The sequence below is a fragment of the Lathamus discolor genome, chromosome W (genome assembly GCF_037157495.1).
Source record: "Lathamus discolor isolate bLatDis1 chromosome W, bLatDis1.hap1, whole genome shotgun sequence".
NCBI classification, from domain to species: Eukaryota; Metazoa; Chordata; class Aves; order Psittaciformes; family Psittacidae; genus Lathamus; species Lathamus discolor.
The window spans coordinates 10,025,086-10,045,358 of record NC_088908.1 but is presented as its reverse complement, the minus strand read 5'-3'; positions in this window follow the sequence as shown (position 1 = coordinate 10,045,358).

Genomic DNA, 20,273 nt, shown 5'->3' with positions numbered 1-20,273 from the left:
AACACACTGCTTTAGGAGTGCGTCCTGCATGTGCTCCGCAACACCAGCTTTAGAAAGGGCTTGCATCAATTTGTCAATGAATGACCCAAGGGGTTCCTCTCGGCCTTGTTTAATGTTCATATACATAGGGGGCCCCCCCGGCTCCCGAATTTTGTCCATTGCCCTTTTTGCCACCCGCATGACCTCTCTTAATTTTTCTACTCCTATACCAGCCTGGGCATCTGTTCGAGTATAATCACCGTTTCCTAGTAATTCATTCATTGTAATTCCAAAAAGGGGGTCTCCTTGGGCACGAGGTAATGCTACTGAAGCAGCCGCTTCCTCCCCCCATCTTGCATCAAATGTAAGTTTCTGATGAGGGGTATAAATTAAACGAGCGATACCCTTGATGTCTACAGGCAGGAGAATCATTGAATTAAATAAGTAATCAAGCATCTGCTTGGCCGGTTCACTAGTAACCCCGAATTGAGAGACTGTAGCTCGGAGTTGTGCCAATATTTTCCAATCCATTTGAGTGATATCTACCCTATGACCGCCGCCTGGTCGAGGGTGGAAAATAACAGGAAAGGCCATAGAAGTAGCAACATGGTCTTGTGCCGCGTCGGCAAGGACCCTGTCTCCGTTTTCGACTCCGTGGCGTGCCAGAGCAGCCCAAACTTCCCGTCTCTGACTTGCCATAGCCTCCGCGAGGTCCGAAAGGGCTCCGGGGAACGGCTCCGTGGCATTAGGAGACAAAGGAAGGGAGTTTGGAGGAGACTCAGATGGTCCGTTTTCCATAATAGAGGCAGACGGGGGAGAGGGAAGAGGGGGAGGAGGAGGGGGGGGGGGGTATCCGAGGGGGGAGGGGGGGGGGGGGGGTATCTCGACTGTCGAAACGGTCGGCGGATTAGGGGCAGAAGGATCATAGTGACGATTTTGATTTTGTGCCAGACGGGCACTTTCGGCCGCACGTTTCTCTGCCTGTACCATCAAGAGTTCGTTATGTATCAAGCGCCATAATTTGGATAATTTTTTAGCAATTTTATCATCGTCTATCGTAAGGTCCCATAATTTATCGCCGTAGCGGCGCCATTCCGATAATTGGTGAATAGAGTGGGGGTCACTAAAAATACCGAGGGACCGAGCATGGGAAAGAAGGGCAGGGAGGTCCTTATCAAAATCTAAGCCTTTTACCCCCCGACGACGGAGGAAGGCAGTAAAAAGATCATACGCCGCTTGCCTGTCCATATTTACCGGATCCGTTGCACCCTCCAGGCGTCGGCAGCGCGTAGCAGCAGAGCCTGCCGATGCAGCACTCTGGGCCAAAGCAGGAGACGAGCAGCCCACCGATGTAGCACTCCCGTTCTGCAGAAGCCGTCTTTAAATCGAGACCTGCACCCAACGCAACTCCTTCAGGCAAAGGGAAGTGTCCCTGTTCGGGCGCCAGTTGTTGGAGTCGCGGGAGACAAGCCTCATGCTCTCATGGTCAGCAAGTCTCGTTTATTTAGCAAGATGTTGTTGGAGTCGCGGGAGACAAGCCTCATGCTCTCATGGTCAGCAAGCCTCGTTTATTTAGCAAGACACATCCACTTTTATAGCTTGCAGGGTTAGTTACATTGTCTGATAAGATACAGCAAAATCATTGGTCAGCCTGTGTCGATGCAGGGGTCTCCAGGTAACTGTGACCACTTCTTGTTTCAACATGTCTCGACATGTCCCAACTTGCCCAAGCAAGACCATTGTGCTATTCCAGCAAGATACCCTTGCTCTTATCTCAGCAAGATGCATATCCTGTTTCTTAAGAAAATCAGGGTAAACATTAACCACGAGATTGCTGTGCCCTGGGGGCCTACATTTCCACCAGCTGCACAGTATCATGCCCTTTGTTACTTAGCCATTCAGTTGTTAAGCTCTCTACACAAATGCACTTTTAGGAGCTACAATGAGGAGTGACAACAGTGTGTGTGTCAAAGTTGTAAAGCTCAGTGTGTTGAAGAAGCACAAGAGCAGCCTTCAGCCTGTCTCTTCCACTGCCTTACAGATTGCAGACATTCCTGCTCACTCTGCTGCTCAGCAGAGTGCTGGCAACGGAGTTCTTGGATTGAAATGGTCTTTTAGGAGAAAGAGTGAAGAGTGACAGCAATGTTTGTGTCACAGTTTAAAGCTCACTGTGTGCTAAACATGATCAGGAGGAGCTTTTTTGCAAGGCTCTTCTGCTGTTTTAGGCAGGTCTAAAAATTCCTGCTCTACTATCTCTGTTGCTGCTCAGCAGAGAGCGGGCACAGAGATGGTGGATTCAGCTGGTCTTTCAGGCAAAAAGGGAGGAGTGACAGCAATGTGTGTTGCAGAGTTGCAAAGCTCGCTGTGCGCTGAAGATGATCAGTGGGAACTTTCTGGACTGTCTCTTCTGCTCTTTTAGCATTGGCTAAAGGTTCCTGCTCTACTCTGCTTCTGCCCAGCAGAGAAAGGGCACAGAGATTTTGGATTCAATTGGACTTTGAGGTAGGAAAGTGCGGAGCGAGAGCAATATATGTGTCACAGTTGCAAAGCTGACTGCGTGCTGAAGATGCCCTGCCGGAGCTTTCACTCCGGGCTCTTCGGCTGTGGGAGCAGAGGCCAAGAGATCGTGTTCACCTGTCACTGCTGCTGTTCAAACGAGAGAGGGCAGGAGAGACCATGGATTCAAACGGATTATTAGGAGATGAAGTGAGGAGTGACAGCAATGTGTGTTTCAGAGTTGCAAAGCTCACTGTGCGCTGAAGATGATCTGCAAGGACTTTCCCTCCCTGCCCTTCGGAACTGGGAGCGGATTCCAAGCGCTCGTGCTCACCTGCCTCTGCTGCACTGGAAACGAGAGTGGAGACCAGAAACGCTGGATTCAAATGCACTTTTAGGAGCTACAATGAGGAGTGACAACAGTGTGTGTGTCAAAGTTGTAAAGCTCAGTGTGTTGAAGAAGCACAAGAGCAGCCTTCAGCCTGTCTCTTCCACTGCCTTACAGATTGCAGACATTCCTGCTCACTCTGCTGCTCAGCAGAGTGCTGGCAACGGAGTTCTTGGATTGAAATGGTCTTTTAGGAGAAAGAGTGAAGAGTGACAGCAATGTTTGTGTCACAGTTTAAAGCTCACTGTGTGCTAAACATGATCAGGAGGAGCTTTTTTGCAAGGCTCTTCTGCTGTTTTAGCCCAGTCTAAACATTCCTGCTCTACTCTCTCTGATGCTGCTCAGCAGAGAGTGGGCACAGAGATGTTGGAATCAATTGGTCTTCCAGGCAGGAGAAGGAGGAGTTACAGCAATGTGTTTTGCAGAGTTGCAAAGCTCACTGTGTGCTGGAGATGCCCTGCAGGAGTTTCCCTGCTGGCCCTTCGTCTGTGGGATTAGAGTCCAAGCGCTGCTCCTCCCTTGTCACAACTCCTCTCATAACGAGAGTGCGTACCAGAAACTTTGGATTCAAATGCACTTTTAGGAGATAAAGTGAGGAGTGACAGCAATGTTTGTGTCACAGTTTAAAGCTCACTGTGTGCAAAACATGATCAAGCAGGAGATTTTTTGCAAGGCTCTTCTGCTGTTTTAGCCCAGGCTAAATATTCCTGCTCAACTCTCTGTTGCTGCTCAGCAGAGAGTGGGCACAGAGATGTTGGAATCAATTGGTCTTTCAGGCAGGAAAAGAAGTGACAGCAATGTGTGTTGCAGAGTTGCAAAGCTCGCTGTTCGCTGAAGATGATCAGTGGGAACTTTCTGGACTGTCTCTTCTGCTGTTTCTTCAGAGTCCAAACGTAAGAGCTATATTCTGCTACTGCTCACAAAGAGCAAGCACAGGAGATGTAGGATTCAATTGGACTTCGAGGTAGGAAAGTGAGAGGTGACAGCTATTTGTGTTTCAGAGTTGCAAAGCTCACTGGGTGCTGAAGATGCCCTGCAAGAGTTTCCATGCTGGCAATTCGTCTGTGAAATTAGAGTCCAAACACTCGTCCTCCCCTGTGACATCTGCTCTCGAAACGAGAGAGCGCACCATAAAATTTGGATTCAAATGCACTTTAAGGAGATAAAGTGAGGAGTGACAGCAATGTTTGTGTCACAGTTTAAAGCTCACTGAGTGCAAAACATGATCAAGCAGGAGATTTTTTGCAAGGCTCTTCTGCTGTTTTAGCCCAGTCCAAACATTCCTGCTCTGCTCTCTCTGTTGTTGCTCAGCAGAGAGCGGGCACAGAGATGGTGGATTCAGTTGGTCTTTCAGGCAGGAAAGGGGGGAGTGACAGCTATGTGTGTTGCAGAGTTGCAAAGCTCACTGTGTGCTGAAGATGATCAGTGGGAACTTTCTGGACTGTCTCTTCTGCTGTTTCAGCAGAGTCCAAACGTAAGTGCTATATTCTGCTACTGCTCACAAAGAGCAAGCACAGGAGATGTATTATTCAATTGGACTTTCAGGTAGGAAAGTGAGAGGTGACAGCAATATGTGTTTCAGAGTTGCGAATCACAATGTGTGCTGAAGATGCCCAGCAGTAGTTTCCATGCTGGCCCTTCGGCTGTGAAATTAGAATCCAAGCGCTCGTCCACCCCTGTCACAACTGCTCTCGAAGCGAGAGAGAGCACCAGAAACGTTGGCTTGAAATGCACTTTTAGGAGATAAAGTGAGGAGTGACAGCAATGTGTGTTTCAGAGTTGCAAAGCTCACTGTGCGCTGAAGATGATCTGCAAGGACTTTCCCTCCCTGCCCTTCGGAACTGGGAGCGGATTCCAAGCGCTCGTGCTCACCTGCCTCTGCTGCACTGGAAACGAGAGTGGAGACCAGAAACGCTGGATTCAAATGCACTTTTAGGAGCTACAATGAGGAGTGACAACAGTGTGTGTGTCAAAGTTGTAAAGCTCAGTGTGTTGAAGAAGCACAAGAGCAGCCTTCAGCCTGTCTCTTCCACTGCCTTACAGATTGCAGACATTCCTGCTCACTCTGCTGCTCAGCAGAGTGCTGGCAACGGAGTTCTTGGATTGAAATGGTCTTTTAGGAGAAAGAGTGAAGAGTGACAGCAATGTTTGTGTCACAGTTTAAAGCTCACTGTGTGCTAAACATGATCAGGAGGAGCTTTTTTGCAAGGCTCTTCTGCTGTTTTAGCCCAGTCTAAACATTCCTGCTCTACTCTCTCTGATGCTGCTCTGCAGAGAGTGGGCACAGAGATGTTGGAATCAATTGGTCTTCCAGGCAGGAGAAGGAGGAGTTACAGCAATGTGTTTTGCAGAGTTGCAAAGCTCATTGTGTGCTGAAGATGCCCTGCAGGAGTTTCCCTGCTGGCCCTTCGTCTGTGGGATTAGAGTCCAAGCGCTGCTCCTCCCCTGTCACAACTCCTCGCGAAACGAGAGAGCGCACAAGAAACTTTGGATTCAAATGCACTTTTAGGAGATAAAGTGAGGAGTGACAGCAATGTTTGTGTCACAGTTTAAAGCTCACTGTGTGCAAAACATGATCAAGCAGGAGATTTTTTTCAAGGCTCTTCTGCTGTTTTAGGCAGGTCTAAAAATTCCTGCTCTACTATCTCTGTTGCTGCTCAGCAGAGAGCGGGCACAGAGATGGTGGATTCAGCTGGTCTTTCAGGCAAAAAGGGAGGAGTGACAGCAATGTGTGTTGCAGAGTTGCAAAGCTCGCTGTGCGCTGAAGATGATCAGTGGGAACTTTCTGGACTGTCTCTTCTGCTCTTTTAGCATTGGCTAAAGGTTCCTGCTCTACTCTGCTTCTGCCCAGCAGAGAAAGGGCACAGAGATTTTGGATTCAATTGGACTTTGAGGTAGGAAAGTGCGGAGCGAGAGCAATATATGTGTCACAGTTGCAAAGCTGACTGCGTGCTGAAGATGCCCTGCCGGAGCTTTCACTCCGGGCTCTTTGGCTGTGGGAGCAGAGGCCAAGAGATCGTGTTCACCTGTCACTGCTGCTGTTCAAACGAGAGAGGGCGGGAGAGACCATGGATTCAAACGGATTATTAGGAGATGAAGTGAGGAGTGACAGCAATGTGTGTTTCAGAGTTGCAAAGCTCACTGTGCGCTGAAGATGATCTGCAAGGACTTTCCCTCCCTGCCCTTCGGAACTGGGAGCGGATTCCAAGCGCTCGTGCTCACCTGCCTCTGCTGCACTGGAAACGAGAGTGGAGACCAGAAACGCTGGATTCAAATGCACTTTTAGGAGCTACAATGAGGAGTGACAACAGTGTGTGTGTCAAAGTTGTAAAGCTCAGTGTGTTGAAGAAGCACAAGAGCAGCCTTCAGCCTGTCTCTTCCACTGCCTTACAGATTGCAGACATTCCTGCTCACTCTGCTGCTCAGCAGAGTGCTGGCAACGGAGTTCTTGGATTGAAATGGTCTTTTAGGAGAAAGAGTGAAGAGTGACAGCAATGTTTGTGTCACAGTTTAAAGCTCACTGTGTGCTAAACATGATCAGGAGGAGCTTTTTTGCAAGGCTCTTCTGCTGTTTTAGCCCAGTCTAAACATTCCTGCTCTACTCTCTCTGATGCTGCTCAGCAGAGAGTGGGCACAGAGATGTTGGAATCAATTGGTCTTCCAGGCAGGAAAAGGAGGAGTTACAGCAATGTGTTTTGCAGAGTTGCAAAGCTCATTGTGTGCTGAAGATGCCCTGCAGGAGTTTCCCTGCTGGCCCTTCGTCTGTGGGATCAGAGTCCAAGCGCTGCTCCTCCCCTGTCACAACTCCTCTCCAAACGAGAGAGCGCACCAGAAACTTTGGATTCAAATGCACTTTTAGGAGATAAAGTGAGGAGTGACAGCAATGTTTGTGTCACAGTTTAAAGCTCACTGTGTGCAAAACATGATCAAGCAGGAGATTTTTTTCAAGGCTCTTCTGCTGTTTTAGGCAGGTCTAAAAATTCCTGCTCTACTATCTCTGTTGCTGCTCAGCAGAGAGCGGGCACAGAGATGGTGGATTCAGCTGGTCTTTCAGGCAAAAAGGGAGGAGTGACAGCAATGTGTGTTGCAGAGTTGCAAAGCTCGCTGTGCGCTGAAGATGATCAGTGGGAACTTTCTGGACTGTCTCTTCTGCTCTTTTAGCATTGGCTAAAGGTTCCTGCTCTACTCTGCTTCTGCCCAGCAGAGAAAGGGCACAGAGATTTTGGATTCAATTGGACTTTGAGGTAGGAAAGTGCGGAGCGAGAGCAATATATGTGTCACAGTTGCAAAGCTGACTGCGTGCTGAAGATGCCCTGCCGGAGCTTTCACTCCGGGCTCTTCGGCTGTGGGAGCAGAGGCCAAGAGATCGTGTTCACCTGTCACTGCTGCTGTTCAAACGAGAGAGGGCGGGAGAGACCATGGATTCAAACGGATTATTAGGAGATGAAGTGAGGAGTGACAGCAATGTGTGTTTCAGAGTTGCAAAGCTCACTGTGCGCTGAAGATGATCTGCAAGGACTTTCCCTCCCTGCCCTTCGGAACTGGGAGCGGATTCCAAGCGCTCGTGCTCACCTGCCTCTGCTGCACTGGAAACGAGAGTGGAGACCAGAAACGCTGGATTCAAATGCACTTTTAGGAGCTACAATGAGGAGTGACAACAGTGTGTGTGTCAAAGTTGTAAAGCTCAGTGTGTTGAAGAAGCACAAGAGCAGCCTTCAGCCTGTCTCTTCCACTGCCTTACAGATTGCAGACATTCCTGCTCACTCTGCTGCTCAGCAGAGTGCTGGCAACGGAGTTCTTGGATTGAAATGGTCTTTTAGGAGAAAGAGTGAAGAGTGACAGCAATGTTTGTGTCACAGTTTAAAGCTCACTGTGTGCTAAACATGATCAGGAGGAGCTTTTTTGCAAGGCTCTTCTGCTGTTTTAGCCCAGTCTAAACATTCCTGCTCTACTCTCTCTGATGCTGCTCAGCAGAGAGTGGGCACAGAGATGTTGGAATCAATTGGTCTTCCAGGCAGGAAAAGGAGGAGTTACAGCAATGTGTTTTGCAGAGTTGCAAAGCTCATTGTGTGCTGAAGATGCCCTGCAGGAGTTTCCCTGCTGGCCCTTCGTCTGTGGGATCAGAGTCCAAGCGCTGCTCCTCCCCTGTCACAACTCCTCTCCAAACGAGAGAGCGCACCAGAAACTTTGGATTCAAATGCACTTTTAGGAGATAAAGTGAGGAGTGACAGCAATGTTTGTGTCACAGTTTAAAGCTCACTGTGTGCAAAACATGATCAAGCAGGAGATTTTTTTCAAGGCTCTTCTGCTGTTTTAGGCAGGTCTAAAAATTCCTGCTCTACTATCTCTGTTGCTGCTCAGCAGAGAGCGGGCACAGAGATGGTGGATTCAGCTGGTCTTTCAGGCAAAAAGGGAGGAGTGACAGCAATGTGTGTTGCAGAGTTGCAAAGCTCGCTGTGCGCTGAAGATGATCAGTGGGAACTTTCTGGACTGTCTCTTCTGCTCTTTTAGCATTGGCTAAAGGTTCCTGCTCTACTCTGCTTCTGCCCAGCAGAGAAAGGGCACAGAGATTTTGGATTCAATTGGACTTTGAGGTAGGAAAGTGCGGAGCGAGAGCAATATATGTGTCACAGTTGCAAAGCTGACTGCGTGCTGAAGATGCCCTGCCGGAGCTTTCACTCCGGGCTCTTCGGCTGTGGGAGCAGAGGCCAAGAGATCGTGTTCACCTGTCACTGCTGCTGTTCAAACGAGAGAGGGCGGGAGAGACCATGGATTCAAACGGATTATTAGGAGATGAAGTGAGGAGTGACAGCAATGTGTGTTTCAGAGTTGCAAAGCTCACTGTGCGCTGAAGATGATCTGCAAGGACTTTCCCTCCCTGCCCTTCGGAACTGGGAGCGGATTCCAAGCGCTCGTGCTCACCTTCCTCTGCTGCTCTTGAAACGAGAGGGGAGACCAGAAACGCTGGATTCAAATGCACTTTTAGGAGCTACAATGAGGAGTGACAACAGTGTGTGTGTCACAGTTGTAAAGCTCAGTGTGTTGAAGAAGCACAAGAGCAGCCTTCAGGCCTGTCTCTTCCACTGCCTTACAGATTGCAGACATTCCTGCTCACTCTGCTGCTCAGCAGAGTGCTGGCAACGGAGTTCTTGGATTGAAATGGTCTTTTAGGAGAAAGAGTGAAGAGTGACAGCAATGTTTGTGTCACAGTTTAAAGCTCACTGTGTGCTAAACATGATCAGGAGGAGCTTTTTTGCAAGGCTCTTCTGCTGTTTTAGCCCAGTCTAAACATTCCTGCTCTACTCTCTCTGATGCTGCTCAGCAGAGAGTGGGCACAGAGATGTTGGAATCAATTGGTCTTCCAGGCAGGAAAAGGAGGAGTTACAGCAATGTGTTTTGCAGAGTTGCAAAGCTCATTGTGTGCTGAAGATGCCCTGCAGGAGTTTCCCTGCTGGCCCTTCGTCTGTGGGATCAGAGTCCAAGCGCTGCTCCTCCCCTGTCACAACTCCTCTCCAAACGAGAGAGCGCACCAGAAACTTTGGATTCAAATGCACTTTTAGGAGATAAAGTGAGGAGTGACAGCAATGTTTGTGTCACAGTTTAAAGCTCACTGTGTGCAAAACATGATCAAGCAGGAGATTTTTTTCAAGGCTCTTCTGCTGTTTTAGGCAGGTCTAAAAATTCCTGCTCTACTCTCTCTGTTGCTGCTCAGCAGAGAGCGGGCACAGAGATGGTGGATTCAGCTGGTCTTTCAGGCAAAAAGGGAGGAGTGACAGCAATGTGTGTTGCAGAGTTGCAAAGCTCGCTGTGCGCTGAAGATGATCAGTGGGAACTTTCTGGACTGTCTCTTCTGCTCTTTTAGCATTGGCTAAAGGTTCCTGCTCTACTCTGCTTCTGCCCAGCAGAGAAAGGGCACAGAGATTTTGGATTCAATTGGACTTTGAGGTAGGAAAGTGCGGAGCGAGAGCAATATATGTGTCACAGTTGCAAAGCTGACTGCGTGCTGAAGATGCCCTGCCGGAGCTTTCACTCCGGGCTCTTTGGCTGTGGGAGCAGAGGCCAAGAGATCGTGTTCACCTGTCACTGCTGCTGTTCAAACGAGAGAGGGCGGGAGAGACCATGGATTCAAACGGATTATTAGGAGATGAAGTGAGGAGTGACAGCAATGTGTGTTTCAGAGTTGCAAAGCTCACTGTGCGCTGAAGATGATCTGCAAGGACTTTCCCTCCCTGCCCTTCGGAACTGGGAGCGGATTCCAAGCGCTCGTGCTCACCTGCCTCTGCTGCACTGGAAACGAGAGTGGAGACCAGAAACGCTGGATTCAAATGCACTTTTAGGAGCTACAATGAGGAGTGACAACAGTGTGTGTGTCAAAGTTGTAAAGCTCAGTGTGTTGAAGAAGCACAAGAGCAGCCTTCAGCCTGTCTCTTCCACTGCCTTACAGATTGCAGACATTCCTGCTCACTCTGCTGCTCAGCAGAGTGCTGGCAACGGAGTTCTTGGATTGAAATGGTCTTTTAGGAGAAAGAGTGAAGAGTGACAGCAATGTTTGTGTCACAGTTTAAAGCTCACTGTGTGCTAAACATTATCAGGAGGAGCTTTTTTGCAAGGCTCTTCTGCTGTTTTAGCCCAGTCTAAACATTCCTGCTCTACTCTCTCTGATGCTGCTCAGCAGAGAGTGGGCACAGAGATGTTGGAATCAATTGGTCTTCCAGGCAGGAGAAGGAGGAGTTACAGCAATGTGTTTTGCAGAGTTGCAAAGCTCACTGTGTGCTGAAGATGCCCTGCAGGAGTTTCCCTGCTGGCCCTTCGTCTGTGGGATTAGAGTCCAAGCGCTGCTCCTCCCCTGTCACAACTCCTCTCGAAACGAGAGAGCGCACCAGAAACTTTGGATTCAAATGCACTTTTAGGAGATAAAGTGAGGAGTGACAGCAATGTTTGTGTCACAGTTTAAAGCTCACTGTGTGCAAAACATGATCAAGCAGGAGATTTTTTTCAAGGCTCTTCTGCTGTTTTAGGCAGGTCTAAAAATTCCTGCTCTACTCTCTCTGTTGCTGCTCAGCAGAGAGCGGGCACAGAGATGGTGGATTCAGCTGGTCTTTCAGGCAAAAAGGGAGGAGTGACAGCAATGTGTGTTGCAGAGTTGCAAAGCTCGCTGTGCGCTGAAGATGATCAGTGGGAACTTTCTGGACTGTCTCTTCTGCTCTTTTAGCATTGGCTAAAGGTTCCTGCTCTACTCTGCTTCTGCCCAGCAGAGAAAGGGCACAGAGATTTTGGATTCAATTGGACTTTGAGGTAGGAAAGTGCGGAGCGAGAGCAATATATGTGTCACAGTTGCAAAGCTGACTGCGTGCTGAAGATGCCCTGCCGGAGCTTTCACTCCGGGCTCTTTGGCTGTGGGAGCAGAGGCCAAGAGATCGTGTTCACCTGTCACTGCTGCTGTTCAAACGAGAGAGGGCGGGAGAGACCATGGATTCAAACGGATTATTAGGAGATGAAGTGAGGAGTGACAGCAATGTGTGTTTCAGAGTTGCAAAGCTCACTGTGCGCTGAAGATGATCTGCAAGGACTTTCCCTCCCTGCCCTTCGGAACTGGGAGCGGATTCCAAGCGCTCGTGCTCACCTGCCTCTGCTGCACTGGAAACGAGAGTGGAGACCAGAAACGCTGGATTCAAATGCACTTTTAGGAGCTACAATGAGGAGTGACAACAGTGTGTGTGTCAAAGTTGTAAAGCTCAGTGTGTTGAAGAAGCACAAGAGCAGCCTTCAGCCTGTCTCTTCCACTGCCTTACAGATTGCAGACATTCCTGCTCACTCTGCTGCTCAGCAGAGTGCTGGCAACGGAGTTCTTGGATTGAAATGGTCTTTTAGGAGAAAGAGTGAAGAGTGACAGCAATGTTTGTGTCACAGTTTAAAGCTCACTGTGTGCTAAACATGATCAGGAGGAGCTTTTTTGCAAGGCTCTTCTGCTGTTTTAGCCCAGTCTAAACATTCCTGCTCTACTCTCTCTGTTGCTGCTCAGCAGAGAGCGGGCACAGAGATGGTGGATTCAGCTGGTCTTTCAGGCAAAAAGGGAGGAGTGACAGCAATGTGTGTTGCAGAGTTGCAAAGCTCGCTGTGCGCTGAAGATGATCAGTGGGAACTTTCTGGACTGTCTCTTCTGCTCTTTTAGCATTGGCTAAAGGTTCCTGCTCTACTCTGCTTCTGCCCAGCAGAGAAAGGGCACAGAGATTTTGGATTCAATTGGACTTTGAGGTAGGAAAGTGCGGAGCGAGAGCAATATATGTGTCACAGTTGCAAAGCTGACTGCGTGCTGAAGATGCCCTGCCGGAGCTTTCACTCCGGGCTCTTCGGCTGTGGGAGCAGAGGCCAAGAGATCGTGTTCACCTGTCACTGCTGCTGTTTAAACGAGAGAGGGCGGGAGAGACCATGGATTCAAACGGATTATTAGGAGATGAAGTGAGGAGTGACAGCAATGTGTGTTTCAGAGTTGCAAAGCTCACTGTGCGCTGAAGATGATCTGCAAGGACTTTCCCTCCCTGCCCTTCGGAACTGGGAGCGGATTCCAAGCGCTCATGCTCACCTTCCTCTGCTGCTCTTGAAACGAGAGTGGAGACCAGAAACGCTGGATTCAAATGCACTTTTAGGAGCTACAATGAGGAGTGACAACAGTGTGTGTGTCACAGTTGTAAAGCTCAGTGTGTTGAAGAAGCACAAGAGCAGCCTTCAGGCCTGTCTCTTCCACTGCCTTACAGATTGCAGACATTCCTGCTCACTCTGCTGCTCAGCAGAGTGCTGGCAACGGAGTTCTTGGATTGAAATGGTCTTTTAGGAGAAAGAGTGAAGAGTGACAGCAATGTTTGTGTCACATTTTAAAGCTCACTGTGTGCTAAACATGATCAGGAGGAGCTTTTTTGCAAGGCTCTTCTGCTGTTTTAGCCCAGTCTAAACATTCCTGCTCTCTGTTGCTGCTCAGCAGAGAGTGGGCACAGAGATGTTGGAATCAATTGGTCTTCCAGGCAGGAGAAGGAGGAGTTACAGCAATGTGTTTTGCAGAGTTGCAAAGCTCACTGTGTGCTGAAGATGCCCTGCAGGAGTTTCCCTGCTGGCCCTTCGTCTGTGGGATTAGAGTCCAAGCGCTGCTCCTCCCCTGTCACAACTCCTCTCCAAACGAGAGAGCGCACCAGAAACTTTGGATTCAAATGCACTTTTAGGAGATAAAGTGAGGAGTGACAGCAATGTTTGTGTCACAGTTTAAAGCTCACTGTGTGCAAAACATGACCAAGCAGGAGATTTTTTTCAAGGCTCTTCTGCTGTTTTAGGCAGGTCTAAAAATTCCTGCTCTACTATCTCTGTTGCTGCTCAGCAGAGAGCGGGCACAGAGATGGTGGATTCAGCTGGTCTTTCAGGCAAAAAGGGAGGAGTGACAGCAATGTGTGTTGCAGAGTTGCAAAGCTCGCTGTGCGCTGAAGATGATCAGTGGGAACTTTCTGGACTGTCTCTTCTGCTCTTTTAGCATTGGCTAAAGGTTCCTGCTCTACTCTGCTTCTGCCCAGCAGAGAAAGGGCACAGAGATTTTGGATTCAATTGGACTTTGAGGTAGGAAAGTGCGGAGCGAGAGCAATATATGTGTCACAGTTGCAAAGCTGACTGCGTGCTGAAGATGCCCTGCCGGAGCTTTCACTCCGGGCTCTTCGGCTGTGGGAGCAGAGGCCAAGAGATCGTGTTCACCTGTCACTGCCGCTGTTCAAACGAGAAAGGGCGGGAGAGACCATGGATTCAAACGGATTATTAGGAGATGAAGTGAGGAGTGACAGCAATGTGTGTTTCAGAGTTGCAAAGCTCACTGTGCGCTGAAGATGATCTGCAAGGACTTTCCCTCCCTGCCCTTCGGAACTGGGAGCGGATTCCAAGCGCTCGTGCTCACCTGCCTCTGCTGCACTGGAAACGAGAGTGGAGACCAGAAACGCTGGATTCAAATGCACTTTTAGGAGCTACAATGAGGAGTGACAACAGTGTGTGTGTCACAGTTGTAAAGCTCAGTGTGTTGAAGAAGCACAAGAGCAGCCTTCAGCCTGTCTCTTCCACTGCCTTACAGATTGCAGACATTCCTGCTCACTCTGCTGCTCAGCAGAGTGCTGGCAACGGAGTTCTTGGATTGAAATGGTCTTTTAGGAGAAAGAGTGAAGAGTGACAGCAATGTTTGTGTCACAGTTTAAAGCTCACTGTGTGCTAAACATGATCAGGAGGAGCTTTTTTGCAAGGCTCTTCTGCTGTTTTAGCCCAGTCTAAACATTCCTGCTCTCTGTTGCTGCTCAGCAGAGAGTGGGCACAGAGATGTTGGAATCAATTGGTCTTCCAGGCAGGAAAAGGAGGAGTTACAGCAATGTGTGTTGCAGAATTGCAAAGCTCACTGTGTGCTGAAGATGCCCTGCAGGAGTTTCCCTGCTGGCCCTTCATCTGTGGGATTAGAGTCCAAGCGCTGCTCCTCCCCTGTCACAACTCCTCTCCAAACGAGAGAGCGCACCAGAAACTTTGGATTCAAATGCACTTTTAGGAGATAAAGTGAGGAGTGACAGCAATGTTTGTGTCACAGTTTAAAGCTCACTGTGTGCAAAACATGATCAAGCAGGAGATTTTTTTCAAGGCTCTTCTGCTGTTTTAGGCAGGTCTAAAAATTCCTGCTCTACTCTCTCTGTTGCTGCTCAGCAGAGAGCGGGCACAGAGATGGTGGATTCAGCTGGTCTTTCAGGCAAAAAGGGAGGAGTGACAGCAATGTGTGTTGCAGAGTTGCAAAGCTCGCTGTGCGCTGAAGATGATCAGTGGGAACTTTCTGGACTGTCTCTTCTGCTCTTTTAGCATTGGCTAAAGGTTCCTGCTCTACTCTGCTTCTGCCCAGCAGAGAAAGGGCACAGAGATTTTGGATTCAATTGGACTTTGAGGTAGGAAAGTGCGGAGCGAGAGCAATATATGTGTCACAGTTGCAAAGCTGACTGCGTGCTGAAGATGCCCTGCCGGAGCTTTCACTCCGGGCTCTTCGGCTGTGGGAGCAGAGGCCAAGAGATCGTGTTCACCTGTCACTGCTGCTGTTCAAACGAGAGAGGGCGGGAGAGACCATGGATTCAAACGGATTATTAGGAGATGAAGTGAGGAGTGACAGCAATGTGTGTTTCAGAGTTGCAAAGCTCACTGTGCGCTGAAGATGATCTGCAAGGACTTTCCCTCCCTGCCCTTCGGAACTGGGAGCGGATTCCAAGCGCTCGTGCTCACCTTCCTCTGCTGCTCTTGAAACGAGAGTGGAGACCAGAAACGCTGGATTCAAATGCACTTTTAGGAGCTACAATGAGGAGTGACAACAGTGTGTGTGTCACAGTTGTAAAGCTCAGTGTGTTGAAGAAGCACAAGAGCAGCCTTCAGGCCTGTCTCTTCCACTGCCTTACAGATTGCAGACATTCCTGCTCACTCTGCTGCTCAGCAGAGTGCTGGCAACGGAGTTCTTGGATTGAAATGGTCTTTTAGGAGAAAGAGTGAAGAGTGACAGCAATGTTTGTGTCACAGTTTAAAGCTCACTGTGTGCTAAACATGATCAGGAGGAGCTTTTTTGCAAGGCTCTTCTGCTGTTTTAGCCCAGTCTAAACATTCCTGCTCTACTCTCTCTGTTGCTGCTCAGCAGAGAGTGGGCACAGAGATGTTGGAATCAATAGGTCTTCCAGGCAGGAAAAGGAGGAGTTACAGCAATGTGTTTTGCAGAGTTGCAAAGCTCACTGTGTGCTGAAGATGCCCTGCAGGCATTTCCCTGCTGGCCCTTCGTCTGTGGGATTAGAGTCCAAGCGCAGCTCCTCCCCTGTCACAACTCCTCTCGAAACGAGAGAGCGCACCAGAAACTTTGGATTCAAATGCACTTTTAGGAGATAAAGTGAGGAGTGACAGCAATGTTTGTGTCACAGTTTAAAGCTCACTGTGTGCAAAACATGATCAAGCAGGAGATTTTTTTCAAGGCTCTTCTGCTGTTTTAGGCAGGTCTAAAAATTCCTGCTCTACTCTCTCTGTTGCTGCTCAGCAGAGAGCGGGCACAGAGATGGTGGATTCAGCTGGTCTTTCAGGCAAAAAGGGAGGAGTGACAGCAATGTGTGTTGCAGAGTTGCAAAGCTCGCTGTGCGCTGAAGATGATCAGTGGGAACTTTCTGGACTGTCTCTTCTGCTCTTTTAGCATTGGCTAAAGGTTCCTGCTCTACTCTGCTTCTGCCCAGCAGAGAAAGGGCACAGAGATTTTGGATTCAATTGGACTTTGAGGTAGGAAAGTGCGGAGCGAGAGCAATATATGTGTCACAGTTGCAAAGCTGACTGCGTGCTGAAGATGCCCTGCCGGAGCTTTCACTCCGGGCTCTTCGGCTGTGGGAGCAGAGGCCAAGAGATCGTGTTCACCTGTCACTGCTGCTGTTCAAACGAGAGAGGGCGGGAGAGACCATGGATTCAAACGGATTATTAGGAGATGAAGTGAGGAGTGACAGCAATGTGTGTTTCAGAGTTGCAAAGCTCACTGTGCGCTGAAGATGATCTGCAAGGACTTTCCCTCCCTGCCCTTCGGAACTGGGAGCGGATTCCAAGCGCTCGTGCTCACCTTCCTCTGCTGCTCTTGAAACGAGAGTGGAGACCAGAAACGCTGGATTCAAATGCACTTTTAGGAGCTACAATGAGGAGTGACAACAGTGTGTGTGTCACAGTTGTAAAGCTCAGTGTGTTGAAGAAGCACAAGAGCAGCCTTCAGGCCTGTCTCTTCCACTGCCTTACAGATTGCAGACATTCCTGCTCACTCTGCTGCTCAGCAGAGTGCTGGCAACGGAGTTCTTGGATTGAAATGGTCTTTTAGGAGAAAGAGTGAAGAGTGACAGCAATGTTTGTGTCACAGTTTAAAGCTCACTGTGTGCTAAACATGATCAGGAGGAGCTTTTTTGCAAGGCTCTTCTGCTGTTTTAGCCCAGTCTAAACATTCCTGCTCTACTCTCTCTGTTGCTGCTCAGCAGAGAGTGGGCACAGAGATGTTGGAATCAATAGGTCTTCCAGGCAGGAAAAGGAGGAGTTACAGCAATGTGTTTTGCAGAGTTGCAAAGCTCACTGTGTGCTGAAGATGCCCTGCAGGCATTTCCCTGCTGGCCCTTCGTCTGTGGGATTAGAGTCCAAGCGCAGCTCCTCCCCTGTCACAACTCCTCTCGAAACGAGAGAGCGCACCAGAAACTTTGGATTCAAATGCACTTTTAGGAGATAAAGTGAGGAGTGACAGCAATGTTTGTGTCACAGTTTAAAGCTCACTGTGTGCAAAACATGATCAAGCAGGAGATTTTTTTCAAGGCTCTTCTGCTGTTTTAGGCAGGTCTAAAAATTCCTGCTCTACTCTCTCTGTTGCTGCTCAGCAGAGAGCGGGCACAGAGATGGTGGATTCAGCTGGTCTTTCAGGCAAAAAGGGAGGAGTGACAGCAATGTGTGTTGCAGAGTTGCAAAGCTCGCTGTGCGCTGAAGATGATCAGTGGGAACTTTCTGGACTGTCTCTTCTGCTCTTTTAGCATTGGCTAAAGGTTCCTGCTCTACTCTGCTTCTGCCCAGCAGAGAAAGGGCACAGAGATTTTGGATTCAATTGGACTTTGAGGTAGGAAAGTGCGGAGCGAGAGCAATATATGTGTCACAGTTGCAAAGCTGACTGCGTGCTGAAGATGCCCTGCCGGAGCTTTCACTCAGGGCTCTTCGGCTGTGGGAGCAGAGGCCAAGAGATCGTGTTCACCTGTCACTGCTGCTGTTCAAACGAGAGAGGGCGGGAGAGACCATGGATTCAAACGGATTATTAGGAGATGAAGTGAGGAGTGACAGCAATGTGTGTTTCAGAGTTGCAAAGCTCACTGTGCGCTGAAGATGATCTGCAAGGACTTTCCCTCCCTGCCCTTCGGAACTGGGAGCGGATTCCAAGCGCTCGTGATCACCTGCCTCTGCTGCTCTTGAAACGAGAGTGGAGACCAGAAACGCTGGATTCAAATGCACTTTTAGGAGCTACAATGAGGAGTGACAACAGTGTGTGTGTGTCACAGTTGTAAAGCTCAGTGTGTTGAAGAAGCACAAGAGCAGCCTTCAGGCCTGTCTCTTCCACTGCCTTACAGATTGCAGACATTCCTGCTCACTCTGCTGCTCAGCAGAGTGCTGGCAACAGAGTTCTTGGATTGAAATGGTCTTTTAGGAGAAAGAGTGAAGAGTGACAGCAATGTTTGTGTCACAGTTTAAAGCTCACTGTGTGCTAAACATGATCAGGAGGAGCTTTTTTGCAAGGCTCTTCTGCTGTTTTAGCCCAGTCTAAACATTCCTGCTCTACTCTCTCTGTTGCTGCTCAGCAGAGAGTGGGCACAGAGATGTTGGAATCAATAGGTCTTCCAGGCAGGAAAAGGAGGAGTTACAGCAATGTGTTTTGCAGAGTTGCAAAGCTCACTGTGTGCTGAAGATGCCCTGCAGGCATTTCCCTGCTGGCCCTTCGTCTGTAGGATTAGAGTCCAAGCGCAGCTCCTCCCCTGTCACAACTCCTCTCGAAACGAGAGAGCGCACCAGAAACTTTGGATTCAAATGCACTTTTAGGAGATAAAGTGAGGAGTGACAGCAATGTTTGTGTCACAGTTTAAAGCTCACTGTGTGCAAAACATGATCAAGCAGGAGATTTTTTTCAAGGCTCTTCTGCTGTTTTAGGCAGGTCTAAAAATTCCTGCTCTACTCTCTCTGTTGCTGCTCAGCAGAGAGCGGGCACAGAGATGGTGGATTCAGCTGGTCTTTCAGGCAAAAAGGGAGGAGTGACAGCAATGTGTGTTGCAGAGTTGCAAAGCTCGCTGTGCGCTGAAGATGATCAGTGGGAACTTTCTGGACTGTCTCTTCTGCTCTTTTAGCATTGGCTAAAGGTTCCTGCTCTACTCTGCTTCTGCCCAGCAGAGAAAGGGCACAGAGATTTTGGATTCAATTGGACTTTGAGGTAGGAAAGTGCGGAGCGAGAGCAATATGTGTGTCACAGTTGCAAAGCTGACTGCGTGCTGAAGATGCCCTGCCGGAGCTTTCACTCAGGGCTCTTCGGCTGTGGGAGCAGAGGCCAAGAGATCGTGTTCACCTGTCACTGCTGCTGTTCAAACGAGAGAGGGCGGGAGAGACCATGGATTCAAACGGATTATTAGGAGATGAAGTGAGGAGTGACAGCAATGTGTGTTTCAGAGTTGCAAAGCTCACTGTGCGCTCAAGATGATCTGCAAGGACTTTCCCTCCCTGCCCTTCGGAACTGGGAGCGGATTCCAAGCGCTCGTGATCACCTGCCTCTGCTGCTCTTGAAACGAGAGTGGAGACCAGAAACGCTGGATTCAAATGCACTTTTAGGAGCTACAATGAGGAGTGACAACAGTGTGTGTGTGTCACAGTTGTAAAGCTCAGTGTGTTGAAGAAGCACAAGAGCAGCCTTCAGGCCTGTCTCTTCCACTGCCTTACAGATTGCAGACATTCCTGCTCACTCTGCTGCTCAGCAGAGTGCTGGCAACGGAGTTCTTGGATTGAAATGGTCTTTTAGGAGAAAGAGTGAAGAGTGACAGCAATGTTTGTGTCACAGTTTAAAGCTCACTGTGTGCTAAACATGATCAGGAGGAGCTTTTTTGCAAGGCTCTTCTGCTGTTTTAGCCCAGTCTAAACATTCCTGCTCTACTCTCTCTGTTGCTGCTCAGCAGAGAGTGGGCACAGAGATGTTGGAATCAATAGGTCTTCCAGGCAGGAAAAGGAGGAGTTACAGCAATGTGTTTTGCAGAGTTGCAAAGCTCACTGTGTGCTGAAGATGCCCTGCAGGCATTTCCCTGCTGGCCCTTCGTCTGTAGGATTAGAGTCCAAGCGCAGCTCCTCCCCTGTCACAACTCCTCTCGAAACGAGAGAGCGCACCAGAAACTTTGGATTCAAATGCACTTTTAGGAGATAAAGTGAGGAGTGACAGCAATGTTTGTGTCACAGTTTAAAGCTCACTGTGTGCAAAACATGATCAAGCAGGAGATTTTTTTCAAGGCTCTTCTGCTGTTTTAGGCAGGTCTAAAAATTCCTGCTCTACTCTCTCTGTTGCTGCTCAGCAGAGAGCGGGCACAGAGATGGTGGATTCAGCTGGTCTTTCAGGCAAAAAGGGAGGAGTGACAGCAATGTGTGTTGCAGAGTTGCAAAGCTCGCTGTGCGCTGAAGATGATCAGTGGGAACTTTCTGGACTGTCTCTTCTGCTCTTTTAGCATTGGCTAAAGGTTCCTGCTCTACTCTGCTTCTGCCCAGCAGAGAAAGGGCACAGAGATTTTGGATTCAATTGGACTTTGAGGTAGGAAAGTGCGGAGCGAGAGCAATATATGTGTCACAGTTGCAAAGCTGACTGCGTGCT